We start from the raw sequence: 17,958 nt of genomic DNA, 5'->3' as shown, positions 1-17,958 counted from the left end.
TGAAATTCCAATTCAATTACGTTGAACCAACGTGGAACAAACATTGAATTGATGTATGTGCCCAGTGGGAAGTGATCAATTCGAAATTATTGAATACATACAGTATTATAAAGAAAGAGATACAAAAATAATACGAAAAACTCGAAAAAGTCTATTTTCCCTGGGCCACCCAAAAGTAAAATGTATGTACGCATTACTGTAGATCGCTTTGGATGAAAGCGTCTGCTTTCAAATCTCTGACTCTCTCACACATATTTACAATCTCGCGATGTTTATTTCTGGGCCTTTCACGTTTGCGGGATTTTGTGAAGGAAGTGATGCGCAGTAGAGCTCCATGAAATCAGTGACATGGTCAAGATGGCGGCATGAGAGGGTGTAACATTACTAGCTGAGGAACAATTTTAGGGTTTTCTCACAAAGTTTATAGTTTAAGGCTGCAGTTGCAATTTGTTTGTTTCACAAAAAATGATAATTAACCATACAATTAATACTTTTCTAATTAATCAAACCATTGACATATATTTTTTTACGATTTCCAACGAACAAGCTAGCTATCGAAAAGTTTCAGCGTGTGTAGTTAAGTTAGCCTGCTAACGTCTTCATAGATAGTAGCATGTAATCAGGACATGACCAAACTGTTGCTGAGATGATGGATGTTGAAACTTCCAAGGAGAAAAGAGGCATTGTTGAAACTCAATCATATGCTTGCAGTTTAAAAAAGGGGGGTGAATGCGATTCATTCCCGAATACCCCAACCAAGGAGCAACTTCCAAAGAAGCTGAGAAGTGAACCATCAATGAGCCAGCTACAGGACAACATCGTCCGCATCCTCACGGCTAAAATCAAAGAGAGCGCAGATGTCATGAATGTCATCTGCGCACAGGGAGTGGATCGTCCAAAAGGCTAGTGTCCCTGTGCACAGGGAGGAGATCCTCCTCACAGCCAGTGTCCCTGTGAAGATGGAAACAATCATCCACAACCACGTCCCATCATCCCCATGGTGGCACCACTGTGGAAATGAGATGGTGGAGCGTGCACTCCACCTGTTGATTTCTATTCCAAGAGAAGAGGTCACTTAAATTTACCCAATTAGTAAAGAAATTACCATTGTGAGAATAAATTGTGATAGATTAAATATATGGCTCATGTCAGTGTACAGCTGTAATACTTTCATGCATTTTCTACATAAAACAGGTTTAGCTCCATTTTACTTTTACATTTTAGTCATTTATCAGACACTCTTATCCAGAGCGACTTACAGTAGCCCGTGTATACATTTTCATACTCCAGTGAATCTCTCCAGGATTTCACATGGATCTTTTTGATATTTGCAGATAAATATGCTAGATTTTGCAGCGACATATGACATTTTGCATAGCAATATGCAATTGTTTTGTCCAATTAGTTGCAAAAATGCACTGACAAAGGAAAAAACTGTGTTGACGTGTGGCTTGATTGAACCATATTATGCAGTAAATGTGCGGTGATTGGTTGAAATTGCGAGCCCTCTTTTTGTACTGTGGTAATGGGTCAGTTCTATGCGATAATATTGTGATGATGTGACTATTTTATGCAGAAATTGTTTGGTGATTGGTCAAATTTGCAAGCCCTCATATAATATGCAGGGAATTGTTGATTTTGCAACCAAAACAATGCGATGGCAGAGTCCTGGAGTAACCTCCCAGTAATCCCTGTGACTGCGTGTAGGTTAAGATTGGGTTGTAGAAGAGTATCAGAGCGAGACATTGCTACCTGTCATCTAGTAATTGTTCTGTGTGGTGACATGAGCAGAGTGGCCTGACTTTTCCCACTTATTACAGATGTCCGACTTCGAAATGTTGAGCATCCTGCTATGATATAAAAAAAATTGTGGCTTGCTTCACATTGCTAATATCTTCTTCCTCAGATTGTCTGGGATCCAACTCTGCACAGATGGGTTAACAAAACTGAGCCCAAGGCTTAGGTATACACTTAAATTCAATAAAATTTAAAACAGTGAAAACCCATTGTATTTTAACTGTGATAATATTACTAACAATTTTGAAAATGTGTTGATGTGTTTTACAGAACAAGTGTGTACCACCACCTCCACCGATGGGGACATATGGATATCAGGGGAACACTGGCAGTGTCCCCCAAAGGAGTGAATCATTACTCTATGAAAGCAGGTGAATATTGCTTTAGAATACATGTGGTTTAACCAAGACTGTGTCAGCCGATCATAGATGTCCCTGGTGGTCTCCTGCTAACACCTTACCCACTACCAGCAGGTCTATGGGGCAGCAGATACCCTACAATGCATTACAATGATGGGACCAACTCAAAGCCTACAAGCCATGGGCCTGGACTGCTTCCTAGACAGCTCTCTGGCTTGCTCCCTCCTTCACACTTTGACCTCATGGCACCAATGGTTGTGCCACCTGACACTCTACCCTACTGAGGTATGACTCTGGAAAATCCTTCCAAATTGTATCCATTCATCATTAACTGAGATTTTACTTTAACATAGCAAATGGCTGAAGTAGCAAGGATCTTAACTATTTTGAATTTTTGTCCAACAGGCCATTTGCCCAGAGTGGATTTGCCATACATTGATTTTTTCAGCATTAAAAAAGTTCCGCATTAAAAATGTATTAAAAGATTATCTTTTAATTAAATCTCTCCTTTGTGTCCTCATGTGTTCTATCATCATTTACAATGTTTATTGCTTCTGCATTGCTTTACGTTACAGACAAGTATATATTATACACATATTTTATTTTAGACATTACAAAAACATATTTTGTTTATTTTGGATTTCCTACATTTACTTACTGTGCAGACAAGTATATTTTATACATATATTTAAAAAAAATTATGATGTATTCCACAGACAGGACAAAATATATTTAGATGCATTTTGAATTCCTAAATGTCAATATTTTTATTTTCTATGTCACGTGTTTATGCCCATTTTTATGTACATCCTGTATATGTTACCCTTCCAATGAGCTTATCATATAAACTACAACGCGAAAAGTACGGTTTACATCCCTTTTAATCATGTTAGCACAGGTAACAGCCGTTTGCAGTCTTTCTTTAGTTTTTCATTCTTACTCTTCCCAATTCACTTAAACTATATTTCTTTATTTCCCATGGGCTTCACCGGAGTACCCCCTAGTGGCTGGAATACAATAAGCCCCTTACAACACCACCCTGCAAAAACGAAATGTTGTTGCAGCCTATTATCCAAACTGATATACCCTTTTTAGTTTAAAAAAAACAGCATTTATAATTTGCGATTCCTGGCTACTGTAGTGTTGTGGTTTCTTGCAGATAACCTGCTGTTCCTGGCTGTGGTCAGCCATTTTGGGGCGAAGCTGCACTGGCCCAGGCTCATTGCTATGGGCTGTTTCCTCATGGCTGTAGGATCCTTCCTCACAGGCCTGCCACACTTCTTCATGGGACGGTAAAACAACTGAAATACTGGTTAAACTTGTGCTTCTAGAGATACGCCAATGCGGAGGATAGTTTCACTTTAGAAATAAAGAAATGTATCCAGTTGTTGATTAATCTCAGTTAACTTAGAACTAAAGTCTTGCGTAATTGGTCAGCTGCTTGATAATGTTTTGGGGCCAAACATGTGAAGAGAAGAGATTGAGAGATGCTTTAACTGTGATGTGGTAAAGTTGGACCCTGGCGCAGAGAAAAGACCAGAAGATGAAGCAGTGGTTCCAACCAGTGTCTCCACCCCTCAAGGGCCCACTTAACTGCCAAGAGGTCCCAGTTGCCTACATCGTAGTTGCCTTCTGCTGGCGAGAATCGCTTGGAGAGAAAGGTGTGTGGGTGCAGTTTCTTGTCCTCCTCCTTCCGCTGTGAAAGGACCACCCCAGCTCCGGTGTCCGAGGCACCCACCTCTATCACAAAGGGGCGTGTAGGATCAGGATGAACGAGGATGGGTCCGAAGGTGAAACGTCCCTTGAGCTCTATAAATGCCCTGTCAGCCTCGGGATTCCAGCATAAACCTGCTTGAGTGAGGTGGGACAGGGCTGTATGTGTTCCGGAAGGGTTTTTGGAGAAGATCAGGATGTCGTCGAGGGAAACAAAGACGAACCGGTTCAACAAATCCCTTAGAGTGTCATTGATCAATGCCTGAAAGACTGCCGGTGAGTTCGATATTCCAAAGGTCATGACTAAATACTCAGTGACCATTAGGGGTGTTAAAGGCAGTTTTCCACTAATTTCCCCCCCTGATTCTCACCAGATTTTAAGCGTTGCGGAGGTCCAGTTTGGTGAAGAATTGGGCTCCTAGGGCCAACTCCAAGGCGGCGGACATCGGGTAGGGGGTAACGATTCTTGATCCTAATCCTTTTCAGCCCTCTGTAATTGATGCAAGGACTGAGGTTTGGGTCAAAGAGAGAGACACGGGATGCATTTAGACAGGCAGCCCAATTATGATATTTTTTCCACTAATTGGTCTTTTGACCAATCACATTACATGTTTTCGCATCAGCTCTTTTTCTGAGTATATTTGATTGGTCAAAAGACCAATTACTTAAACAAATGACTGAATTGGGCAGCCTGTCTCAACGAAGCCATAGAAACCTGGACATGCTCCACCTGAAATGTTCCATCCTGTCAGTACTTTTTTTGTTCTCTTTCATCCTCTGTAGGTTTGTTGAACATGAGTGGAAATGAAACTCCAGCACACTGGTAGCACTAAAGATGTGTGAGTATAACTTTTCTTGGTGAGTTGAACCTGCCTGTGGGTGCGGTGGGGACATTCCTGGGAGGTCTACTGATGAAGATGTATAAGCTTGGCATTGTGTCTGGAGCCTAGCTGTCTTTTGTCACCTCCTTCATGGCCTACCTCCTCCTCCCTCTGCAGTCTGGCACTAAGTGTGACAACGTTCAGGTGGCTGGTCTGACCGTGTCCTACAACGGGTAAATATGACATCTGAATGGTTGGTTGGTGGGTTGATAAAAACTAATGTTTTGATCAGTGGAATATGAGGGAGAGTTAGACCAAAACACACATGGGCTTGTGCCGGGGCTCCCTCTTGTGGGAATATACAGTATGGTTGTTACTGAGCCAGGATTCCTGACTGTTTTGTCACTGTGCCTATGTCAATGATAGTTCAGCAACAATTATTTAAACATCATTATTACCAGCCATTTTCTCTGTCCCCTGGTGTACGATGGCAGCCTGTTGTCAGAGTGTAACAGAAACTGCTCCTGCTTGGCTTGAGAGTGGGACCCTGCGACTTTATCAACCCTCTGTATGTGTGTTTTGGATGAAAACTGGATTTGTGTAAGAGGGAATGAGTGTCCATAGGTTTGAAATAAACCTTTGTTGCTAATTTCTTCATGTTAAGGCTCTCAGACCCAGAGGTTACTCGAAACATTTCCTCCGTACTATAAGAGCAGAGGTGAATACTATGTTTGTAACTGAACCTATATATGGGAAGACTAGTAATGGGTGTATTATCCCATTTGTCACCACATATTCACAGTCTTCTATGAAGTTTAACTCCATAGTGAAGGATCATTTTAAGCAGACAAGGGAGGATGTGGAGACTCTCCAACAGTTCAGAGGCCTTCACTCGGACCCATTTTCCCACTCCATAGCTCTTCACTCCCTCCTTCACCCGTCTCCTCTGCTGTCCACATCTACAGGAGGGCCACAACAGAACACTTAGGGTTAACATATAGTATACATTATGTAGAGGTTTCCCAGACACAGATTAAGCCTAGTCCTGATTCTCCATTTAACTTGCTTTTTAGTCCAGGACTAGGCTTTATCTGTGTCTGGGAAACAGCCCAAGTCACCATTTAAAAACCAACATAACATTCGGAAAGTATTCAGACCCCTTCACTTTTCCACATTTTGTTACATTACAGCCTTATTCTAAAATTGAATAAATTGTTTTCCCCCCCCTCAAATCTACACACAATACCCCATTAATAACGAAGCCAAAACAGTTGTTTTTATTTTTTGCAAATATACACTACCGTTCAAAAGTTTGGGGTCACTTAGAGACCTGATCCTAGATCACCACCCCTACCCGGAGGCCTGATCCTGGATCCCTGGCCTGATCCCAGATCACCACCCCTACCCGGAGGCCTGATCCTAGATCACCACCCCTACCCGGAGGCCTGATCCTAGATCACCAATCCTACCCGGAGGCCTGATCCTAGATCACCACCCCTACCCTGAGAGGCTTTATGAATCAAGTCCTCAACTGGCAGCTTCATTAAATAGTACCCGCAAAACACCAGTCTCAACGGCAACAGTGAAGAGGCGAGTCCAGGATGCTCGCCTTCCAGACCTAACTATTTGCAGGTCTCTCCAGAGATTTTAGATCGGGTTCAAGTCCGGGCTCTGGCTGCGCCGCTCAATAACATTGCGAGTTGTCCGGAAGCCACTCCTGCATTGTCTTGACTGTGTGCTTAGGGTCATTGTCCTGTTACAAGGTGAACCTTTGCCCCAGTCTGAGGTCCTGAGTGCTCTGGAGCAGGTTTTCATGAAGGATCTCTGTACTTTGCTCCGTTCATTTTCCCCCTCGATCCTGACTAAATCTCCCAGTCCCTGAAAAACATCCCCACAGCATGATACTGCCCCTACCATGCTTCACCGTAGGAATGGTGCCAGGTTTACTCCAGACGTGACGCTTGGCATTCAGGCCAAATAGTTAAATCTTGGTTTCATCAGACCAGAGAATCTTGTTTCTAATGGTTTGAAAGTCCTTAACTTCTTATGGCTGCAATCCGGTTAACGTGATGATATGACAACAGCCAGTGAAAGTGCAGGGCGCCAAATTCAAACAACAGAAATCTCATAATTAAAATTCCTTAAACATACATGTATCTTATACCTTTTTAAAGGTAATCTTGTTGTTAATCCCACCAAAGTGTCCGATTTCAAATAGGCTTTACAGCGAAAGCACCACAAACAATTATGTTAGGTCACCACAAAATCACAGAAAAACACAGCTATTTTTCCAAAGACAGGAGTCACAAAAAGCAGAAATAGAGATAAAATGAATCACTAACCTTTGATCTTCATCAGATGACACTCATAGGACTTCATGTTACACAATACATATATGTTTTGTTCGATAAAGTTCATATTTATATCCAAAAACCTCTGTTTACATTGGCGCCATGTTCAGAAATGCCTCCAAAATATCCGGAGAAATTGCAGAGAGCCACGTCAAATAACAGAAATACTCATCATAAACTTTGATGAAAGATACATGTTTTACATAGAATTAAAGATACACTTGTTCTTAATGCAACCGCTGTGTCAGATTTCAAAACGCTTTACGGCAAAACACAATATTCAATAATCTGAGAACAGTGTTCAGCCACAAAAGTAAGCCATAGAGTTACCCGCCCAAATTGTGCAGTCAACAAAACTCATAAAAAGCATTATAAATCTTCACTTACCTTTGCTGATCTTCGTCGGAATGCACTCCCAGGACTCCCACTTCCACAAGAAATGTTTGTTTTGTTCGGTAATGTCCATCATTTATGTCCAAGTAGCTACTTTTGGTAGCACGTTTAGTACACATATCCAAACGCTCGTGCAGGTCCAGGAAAACGTAGGACGAAAACTTCAAAAAGTTATATTACAGGTCGAATACACTTGTCAAACTAAGTATAGAATCAATCTTTAGGATGATGTTATCATACATTTTCAATAACGTTCCAACCGGAGAATTCCTCCGTGTCTATAGAAGTAATGGAACGCAAGTCGATATCATGTGGAATGCGTGCGACCAGGACCTGGCTCTTGTGAACGCTGCGTGTAACACATCCGGTATCAGGATAAATAAAAAGCAAGGTCTGCTAACTTTCTTTAATTATGTTTAATTACCGCAAGCAATGAATGGCAAATGCAATTTTCGTATATACGGGTTCACTGTATCACCACGCAGGGAACTGGCAGGAAGTACGTAAACAGCTGTTCTTATACCGTGATGACGTAGTTCCAACGCGTCTGTTGGCCTATCACAGTAGAGGCTGAGTTTGCCCAGCCTATCACCGTTATTCAGACTGGTCCCCTTCTTTCAGATGTCCGCATCTGGTCGTTGCGTAGATTAGATCCGTCTTGTGTCTGTCGATTCTACACTGAAACAGTTCCTAATATGGTATTGTCCAGTAATCTAACCTCCCTGGTTGGCCTAGAGAGATTTGCACCCCTCCCCTCTCCAGATTGACCACAGCTTTTATGGCCTGTCACTCAATGTTGGTCAGTCTTTATACACCCACATCTGTATTGTTTGTGTGTGTGTGTAACAAAACAATATTCATCTTCATACAATATGGTAGCAGGCTATAGTGCATAAACATAAATCCTAACACTCTCTGCCAGACCACTGACTCAAACAGCTCCCATCCGGCTCAACATCACAGTAGAAGCTTCATGCAACGTTCTACACACTGTTGACATCTAGTGGAAGCCATAGGAAGTGCAAACAGATCCATATCCTACTGTGTTTTCAATAGACGATGAGTTGAAAATCGACCAACCTCAGATTTCTCATTTCCTGGTTGGATTTCTTCTCATGTTTTTGCCTGCCATATGAGTTCTGTTATACTCACAGATATAATTCAAACAGTTTTAGAAACTTCAAAGTGTTTTCTATCCAATACTAATAATAATATGCATATATTAGCAACTATGACTGAGGAGGAGGCCGTTTACTCTGGGCACCTCTGTGCACCTTTCATCCAAGCTACTCAATACTGCCTCTGCAGCCATAAAAGTTAACACATTTTTAATGAGGGACACGTATTGACTAGTTTGACGAGGGTAGTGGAAGTTGACTGAAAGAGAGGGACTACCTGACCTTGTCCAATAAGAAATGCTTGCAAATCATTTTGCTATGGTGTGCCCTAATGAATACTACCTCTTTCTGACTCCAGGACCTCGCCTGAGGAGGATGTGTGTATTCAGGATGACACACCTGAGCTCCCTGCTCATATAGAACGTACCACCCAATCCACTTCTGCCCCCCAGAGAGGCTCCACCCCCACCCCCCAGAATCTCTCCAGCACTCCACCAATCTGGCCTTTATGTTTGAGTGGCCAGACGGAAGCCACTCCTCAGTAAAAGGCACATGACAGGCCGCTTGTAGTTTGCCAAAAGGCACCTTAATTGAAGCTAGGGGGCAGAATTTTTATGTTTGGAAAAATAACGTTCCCATTGTAAGCTGCATATTTCTCAGGTCCAGATGCTAGAATATGCATATAATTGACAGAGTAGGATAGAAAACTCTAAAGTTTCCAAAACTGTCAACATTTTTACGCGCATGGTTTGCTCGACATTTTCTTTCTCTCCAGTATTGAATAGTTTACAGTTCGGTTGAAATATTATCATTTATTGATGTTAAAAACAACCTAAAGATTGATTATTAAAAACGTTTGACATGTTCTACGAACTTTACGGATAATCTTCGGAATTTTCGTCAAGCCTTGATGACCTGCCTAAGGCTGTGGAATACTGAACATAACGCGCCAAACAAATGGAGGTTTGATATAAAAATAATCTTTATTGAACAAAAGGAACATTTATTGTGTAACTGGGAGTCTCGTGAGTGCAAACATCTGAAGATCATCAAAGGTAAGCGATTCATTTTATTGCTTTTCTGGCTTTCGTGACCAATCTACACTGCTGCTAGGTGTTCTTAATGTTTTGTCTAGTGATCGATAAACTCACACAAACGCTTGGATTGCTTTTGCTGTAAAGCAGATTTTCAAAATCTGACACGTCAGGTGGATTAACAACAAGCTAAAATGTGTTTTGCTATATTGCACTTGTGATTTCATGAATATAAATGTTTTTAGCAAAAAAAAAATCATTTGGCGCTCTGCAATTTAGCGGTTGTTGATGAAAATCATCCCGCTAAAGGGAGTTTTAAAGAAATAGTTCACCTAGATTAAATGGGCCACAATCACTCTTTGACGACTTCATTTGGTCTGGCATTTTAACTTGTGTTCTTGTTGCACATCTCAGAAGTCTCCCACTGGCATCAATTATCTTTTTAAGTTGACTGTGTATAATAGGAATTTAGGGGTGAACTAAAAGGTGAGCAGTTGCAGATAACGTCAATAAAAAATCTATCCGGTTTATTACAAGTTGCAACAGGGAGACACTTACGGTGCAGAAGCGGAGAAAATGTCCCATTGCATACTAATCAGACAACACCAGTCAAAAGGTTTCTAGAAACTCAAAACAAAAAGCAGTGACTGTTATCTGCTGCAGAATCACACAGTGTTCATAGAATGTCATCAATAAAACACATTGAATAATTAGTGTGTCCTCAGTCCATGTACTTGGACCCCATGTCTGGCGTCAATCACTATAAACAGATATTGCAAGAATCCATAACATTCAATATCAAGTCTAGTGACCCTCAACCCATGTCACAAACAGAACACTGCAATGTGTATTACAGAAAGGGAAAATATATAACATGCTGAAACATTTAGTTAAATGTTCTTAACTGAATATGATCTTAATTAATCTTAAAAATTACCATAAAACTGTGCTTATCTCAACTCTATATCAGGCCCTTTGTAATTTGGGTGAACTATCCCTTTAATTCCCAGGGATGGGGAAGAGAAATCAGAGAACGTGTATCAGGGATTAGCGGCCGCCGTAGCAGACCATCTCTTTCTTTCTCTCCTATGGTCTATATGCTCTCCCAACCTCTGTCTTGCCTGTGTATAACTCACAGATAATGTCTTCATCAGTGATGTACTTTCACTACTCTGTTCTGAGTTACTGAGCCACACTCCCTCTCCTCACAGTACAGGCTTGTTCCTGGCACCAAATGCAGATTACATCGTGTTTCCCCAACTACTAAAAGTGTCAGAGGCTGTCTGGCATTACTTTTATGCCGCGTTATTAACGATAGCCCTTCCCACGCCCCAGTGTGTGTGTCTAATTAAAACTTCACTGCATTGAGAAGCAGGGAACGGATCCATCCACGAGATAAGAAATAATAATTGTAAATATTATAGATCATTATTATTATTTTCATGGCTGCAGGAGAAATGGTGTGAGTTGGCCGATCTGTATTCGTAGCTGTGGCTGTTGGATGACTTCTGGGAAATGCTTTTTAATGCTGCTTTAGATTAGTATCCATAATGATCTTTGTAATGCATTGTGAAAGAAATGTTGTAACTAAATTGCCAATGTAATTATGTAAACAAAATTCTGGCTAATTTCTGACAGAAAGTTAAATCGTAAGTGATATGGATCAAAGGATGCATTCCTGCATTTTTTCCTGTCATCTGACAAACCAGTGTCTGCATTTCTTGTAAGTTTGAAATTCTGCCATTTCAACAGATGCTAATAGATGTTTTGTAACGATAATCATTGGCAGAATAAAAAAGTGTCATGCACAATACTCTCATCAACATCAAATCAAGAGTCAAAAACAACTATTTGTCCAGTATAGAACAAATGGTGCTCAGGTATGTGTAGGCTCTGAGGGGAATCCTATGAAGCAAGCTAGATCTACTCGGGGTTTTCTAAAGCTTAACTAGCTTCACATTCCAGCTCATCCGCCTGGTGCTAACTCTCGCAGGCTTGTAACTGCGTGCATGTTGCACATGGCTAGTTGAATGCCGAACTCATCAATCCATGGGCGAGTCAGTGCCACATTTTAATTTGTACCGAAATCAAAATGAAAGAAAAGTTATTGCAAATTCAGCAGGGTTTGGTGTGAAATAGGCTTTTAGAAGTTCCGACATAATTTTATTACTTATCGTTAATACAGTTTTTGGTGTGCTTTGGTGTGCTTATCAATGCACCTTTTTTCGGACTTTATTAAGTCATACAAAAGTGTTACATTGCGTGAAGTTTAATGCATTATGTCATTACTAAATGTGTAATATGATATATTTTAACACAAACATTTGATTAAACCATACACTTCAAAGTAAATTGTGTCACAATCGGTAAAATAGCCTTATCTCAGCTCACTAGTCACCATAGCAGCACCCAAACCTAGCACGCGCTCCAGCAGGTATATTGCACTGGTCACCCCCAAAGCCAATTCGTCCTTTGGCCACCGTTCCTTCCAGTTCTCTGCTGCCAATGACTGGAACGAATTGCAAAAATCACTGAAGCTGGACACTCATATCTCCCTCACTAACTTTAAGCACCAGCTGTCAGAGCAGCTCATCGATCACTGCACCTGTAAATTGTCCAGCTGTAAATAGCCCATCCAACTACCTCATCCCTATACTGTTATTTATTTATATTTTTTTTTTGCTCCTTTGCTCCCCAGTATCTCTACTTGCACATTCATCTTCTGCACATCTATCACTCCAGTGTTTAATTGCTAAATTGTAATTATTTCTCCACTATGGCCTATTTATTGCCTTACCTCACTTATCCTACCTCATTTGCACACACTGTATATAGACGTTTTCTATTGTGTTATTGACTGTATGTTGGTTTATTCCATGTGTAACTCTGTGTTGTTGTTTGTGTCACACTGCTTTTCTTTATCTTGGCCATGTCGCAGTTGCAAATAAGAACTTGTCTCAACCTTCCTACCTGGTTAAATAAAGGTTAAATAAATAAAATGTAAACATAACTGGAGACACCTCGTAATTTATGGATGCAAGCTTTTGACCAAACAGCATTATGGTATCTAGCTAGATTGATTGTTGGAGCAGTGGCTACCTTAATAATTTGGCTAACTGTGGGGGGAAACAGTTAAAGGGAAATTTAATCTTGGCTCTGCCAGTGTACATAGTCAATACCATATTAAAAACATTATGTTTTGGCATAAACCTAAAAAATCTCCTCACCACAAGCAAGAACGAGTGGATTTTCTTTTCAATGATAGAATCAGGAAATCAATCCTGTGTAATTGTCTGCTCCTAGTGAACCACAATGACCAGCCAGCATTCATGGCCGTTGCACAATGCATGATGGGGCCAATAAAGGAAGCACCGCCCCACACCGAGCTGTTTTTCAGGCATTTTTCTTTTCCCCAACGCAGTTAAGCCAAAACCACGCCCGTAATTCAGAGGGTCGTTCTACAACGATTGAGCGCTCTCCATGTCTGGAAGTGAATATCATACTCAAAGACAGATTCAATGGCTGTAGCATAGCGTATTCGACGGATTAGTTATGTTTTACATCATATTTGCTAAATCCTTAATACATACATATTTTTTCTATGCCAGTGGCTAACCACTCCCCTTCAGCATTTTGTATTTTTTTGAGATAGTAGGAACTTCGAGGAACATCATTTTACTTAATGTGCTTTATTCACTTTGGGTGATTACTATTTGCATACACTGAGTCAAACAACTTGATATCTAATTTCTGATGGCCTTTTCCTTTTAGTATGTGAACAGTATGGGTGCTCAGAGCCACTGTTCTGGCCTTTTGGTCGTCCAGTCGTGAGGCGCCGTTTTGTACCATCCTTGGTGGAACGATGGGCAACAGCTGACAGGGAATCATATGGCCTGGTCATCTGGCAGCTCTTCAGAGTGCTGCTGCTCTGTTGGCCGCTGGGCTAATGTGAGACTTCCCAAAGAAATGGCTGACAAGCCTTGATGGATTGCCTTTAACTGCTTCGCAATTGCCACCAGTGCCTCACTAAAGTTGTCGTCGATACTCAGCCTGTTGAGGTCATCCAGCATTCCAGCAACCAGGTCAGTTGGTGATAATTCAGTTGGTGATAATTAAAATAAAACTTTTTTTTTGTGCAATGTAAAAGTCTAGTAATTCATCCCATTCTTAGGGGACAGACAACTGAAGTTACAGAAAATGTGTCACTGTAAATATAATGTCAGTGCTGAATGTGAACTGCTTAGAAGTACAATTCCCTTACCCCTTACCCATCATTGTCACTGGTTACAGGCTGTTGGTCAGGAGCACACTGTTCCTCCAAGCAGGTGGCCATGTCTGCAACTGAACATAGAAAATACTAAGATACGACTATTAAGGTACAATGCACAATGAAGGTTGTATATTTGTTAAACTGCACCCAAAATGGGCGACAACACCATATACCATTATTTAAAAACAGTGGAAAACAATAAACCAAACATAATACAAGTGCCAGTCTACTTACTTTTCATGTATTCATTCATGAAGTGCAGATGTACTGAACATTGATGTTTAAGGCGCCTGCACTAAGTCCAGACGAAAAGTCAAAAAAAGTACAATAAAAGTTAATAGAAACATGCCAAACAATGTTTCAAATCAATCCTCCGGTTGTTTTTGTCATAAATAAATAATCAATAATATTTCAACCGGACAATAGCTATCGAACAAAATAAACATTTATTGTCTAACATGGAGACCTGGGAGTGCCACCAGATGAAGATCATCAAAGGTAAGTGATACATTTTTATGCTATTTCTGACTTTTGTGACACTCTCCTTAGCTGGAAAATGTCTGTATGGGTTTCTGTGGCTAGGTGCTGACCTAACATAACCGCAAAGTGTGCTTTCTCCGTAAAGCCTTTCTGAAATCTGACACAGCGGTTGCATTAAGGAGAAGTTTATCTTTATCCGTATGTTTAACACTTGTATCGTTTATCAATGTTTATGATCAGTATTTCTGTAATTTGATGTGGCTCTCTGCACTTTCACCGGATATTTGTTTGAGACAATGCATTTCTGACCATAACGCGCCAATGTAAACTGAGATTTTTGGATATGAACTTTATCGAACAAAACATACATGTATTGTGTAACATGAAGTCTTATGAGTGCCATCGGATGAAGATCATCAAAGGTTAGTGATTCATTTAATCTCTATTTTTGCTTTTTGTGACTCCTCTCTTTGGCTGGAAAAATGGTTGTATGGTTTTCTGTGACTAGGTGCTGACCTAACATAATCGCATAGTGTGCTTTTGCAGTAAAGCCTTTTTGAAATCGTACACTGTGGTTGGATTTACAAGAAGTGTATCTTTAAAATGGTGGATAATACTTGTATGTTTGAGGAATTTTAATTTTGGGATCTCTGTTGTTTTGAATTTGGCGCCCTGCAATTTCACTGGCTGTTGTCGTGGTGGAACGCTAGCATGGTCAACGCCTGGTCAAGAACTACAGGAAACGTATGATCTCTGTAATTGCAAACAAAGGTTTCTGTACCAAATATTAAGTTGTGCTTTTCTAATGTATCAAATACTTATGTCATGCAATAAAATGCAAATGAATTACTTAAAAATCATACAATGTGATTTTCTGGATTTTTGTTTTAGATTCCGTCTCTCACAGTTGAAGTGTACCTATGATAAAAATTACAGACCTCTACATGCTTTGTAAGTAGGAAAACCTGAAGAATCGGCAGTGTATCAAATACTTGTTCTCCCCACTGTATATCAATATACATGTACATATTCTCAGTCACCCCTTTAGATTTGTTTGTATTATGTAGTTGTTAGGGAATTGTTAGATTACTTCTGAGATATTACTGCACTGTCGGAATTAGAACCACAAGCATTTCGCTACTCTCACATTAACATCTGCTAACCATGTGTAAATGACAAATAACATTTGATTTGATTCAAAGCATTGTATTTGGAACAAAACACTCACTAAACCTCAACATAAATCTTCTCATGAATAATGTGGAAATGTATCAGGTTGAGGTGACTAAACTGTTTGGAGTATCCCTGGATTGTAAACTGTCATGGTCAAAAATATTGATACAACAGTAGCTAAAATGGGGAGAAGTCAGCCCATAATAAAGCGCTGCTCTGCCTTCTTAACAACAGGCCTCCAACAGGCCTTAGTTTTGTTGCACCTGCACTACTGTTCAGTAGTGTGGTCAGGTCGCACAAAATTACAATTGGGGAGTGGCAGCACTGCTAGCCCTTAAAATTTCACGGTGAGCTAATGTTAATGATATGAATGTCAATCTCTAATGGCTCAAAGTGGAGGAGAGATTGACATCACTACATGTTTTTTTAAGAAGTGTTGACAAGCTGAATGGAATGAGCTGTCTGTTTAAAATACTAGCACAAAGCTCGGACACCCATGCATACCCCACAAGACATGCCACCAGAGGTCTCTTCACAGTCTCCAACTCCAGAACAGACTATGGGAGGTGCAGAGTACTACATAGAGCCATGACTACATGGAACTCTATTCCACATTAGGTAACGGGAGCAAGCAGTAGAATCAGATTTTAAAAACAGATACAAATATACCTAATGGAACAGCGAGGACTGTGAAGAGACACACACAAAGGTACAGACACACATACGCAGGTACAGACACACACACATACGCAGGTACAGACACACACACAGGTACAGACACACATACGCAGGTACAGACATACGCACAAGAGCTAGCACAGTCTACACACACGCACATTGTAATATTGTTGTATGCTGGTATTATACATTTTGTATTTTATATATGTAGTGTTGTATTAATGTTATATGATGTGCTTTTTTAGATTTAGTTTTATATGTAATGTGTAAACCTTAATGTGTTTGGACCCCAGGAAGAGTAGCTGAGGCCTTGACTGCAGCTAATGGGGATTTTTTTTTTTTTTTTTTTAAATGTACCTTATGGTGGAGAAATTACAAGATTATGTTATAATACTGTGATTTGTCGAATAGCTTATTTTTTTAGAACACTCATCTTTGTGTGTGGACTGAAAGTGGGCCTCTGGGACACTTAATACTGACAGTGGATTTACGATGAATTTGTGGTAAAGACAACATTCCAATCCATGATTAGTGTCTGTGTCCCTGTCTGTCGGAAACAGGGAGAACCACTCTCCCGTTTCTTTAAAGGAAGGATTTAGTATTCTAGGTTACATTAGTATTTTTGTACAAGCATGCAGTAAATGAACTAGAGACAGATATTTGTTGCCATGTAAATCTTGATGTCTGTTGCATGAGAGCACAATGTGCATTTGTATAAATTCTGTCATCTGTGATTTGTCTTGAACATCCAGGAGGATGGACTTTTCTATAAAATGCTGTGGAACAAAAATTAGCTCGTTGAGTTCTCAGTGATAACCTCCAGGGGTGATGAGCTAAATGGAAAGAGTTTTTTGAGGTGACGAGTGAGGAGCTGGCAGCAGCCGGGAAATCACAAGTTAATAATTTAAGAGCTTAAACTGTACATTTGGTCACGTAGAATTGAGGCCGTCGCAGCGGTCTAAGGCACTGCATCTCAGTGCTAGAGGTGTCACTACAGACACCCTGGTTCGAATCCAGGCTGTGTCACATCCGGCCATGATTGGGAGTCCCATAGGGCGGCGCACAATTGGCACAGTGTCGTCCAGGTTTGGCCCGTGTAGGTGGTCATTGTAAACAAGAATTTGTTATTAGCTGGCTTGCCTAGTTAAATAAAGGAAAATAAATACAAAAATAAATAAAATACCAAAAAATATAAATAATAATACAAAAATATTACATTTATATCACTAAATATAAGTCATGAAATTTTTGGTTGGACACTTGAATATGTTACAATGTATAAGACCTACTTTTTTTTTACCAGAGGTGTTTAAATCATCTCGGGAAATGAGAGAGAAATAAGTCATGGGTAGACGTGACCAAGCATACATGGCCTACTATTTGCGATTGCTAGTTAGCGAGACTGGTTCTAGCTAACGTTAGCTAACTTACATGCAGCAAAGGAGCATGTGAAAAAAGTTATGAATTCAATGAAATAACTAACTATCCTGATGGACATCTGTCTTCCCGCTCTCTCTGATCTGGGCTGCTTATGACAGTTATTCTTCGGGATGTGGAAGAAGGTGGTAAGTATCCTTCAGTTTGTGTGGGGGCCAACACTGGGGTGGGGGCATGCACCCTCCCAGATCTCTTCGAGCAGTCCCTGCCCCTGTGCACTTTCCAGACAGCAGAGGCATTCCTCCTCTTTGGACATTACCGTTTGGAGAGGTAGCCATAGCTATAACGTTACTAGCTAGTTTCAGGCTTCAAGTTTCAAGTTTTAATGTCACAT

The 17,958-nt window shown here is 40.5% G+C and overlaps 1 long non-coding RNA gene across 5 annotated transcripts; it reads left to right on the top strand.

Moving 5' to 3' along the window:
• Positions 1 to 324: 324 nt before the first annotated feature.
• LOC129860422 (uncharacterized) lies at positions 325 to 16,958 on the top strand. 5 transcript variants are annotated; one of them, XR_008760372.1, is made up of 5 exons: positions 325 to 1,963; positions 2,068 to 2,168; positions 2,268 to 2,441; positions 3,316 to 4,318; positions 4,653 to 16,958. It is a non-coding gene; the product is annotated as an uncharacterized LOC129860422 (long non-coding RNA). The 5 variants fall into 5 exon arrangements; XR_008760371.1 differs by having other exon boundaries at positions 330 to 1,963; positions 3,316 to 16,958; XR_008760370.1 differs by lacking the exons at positions 3,316 to 4,318; positions 4,653 to 16,958 and having other exon boundaries at positions 330 to 1,070; positions 1,907 to 1,963; positions 2,268 to 2,672.
• The last annotated feature ends 1,000 nt before the right edge of the window (positions 16,959 to 17,958 follow it).

The sequence above is a fragment of the Salvelinus fontinalis genome, chromosome 8 (assembly GCF_029448725.1).
Source record: "Salvelinus fontinalis isolate EN_2023a chromosome 8, ASM2944872v1, whole genome shotgun sequence".
Lineage (NCBI taxonomy): Eukaryota > Metazoa > Chordata > Actinopteri > Salmoniformes > Salmonidae > Salvelinus > Salvelinus fontinalis.
The sequence above is the reverse complement of the archived record's forward strand: the minus strand, read 5'-3'. Positions and strand labels throughout refer to the sequence as shown.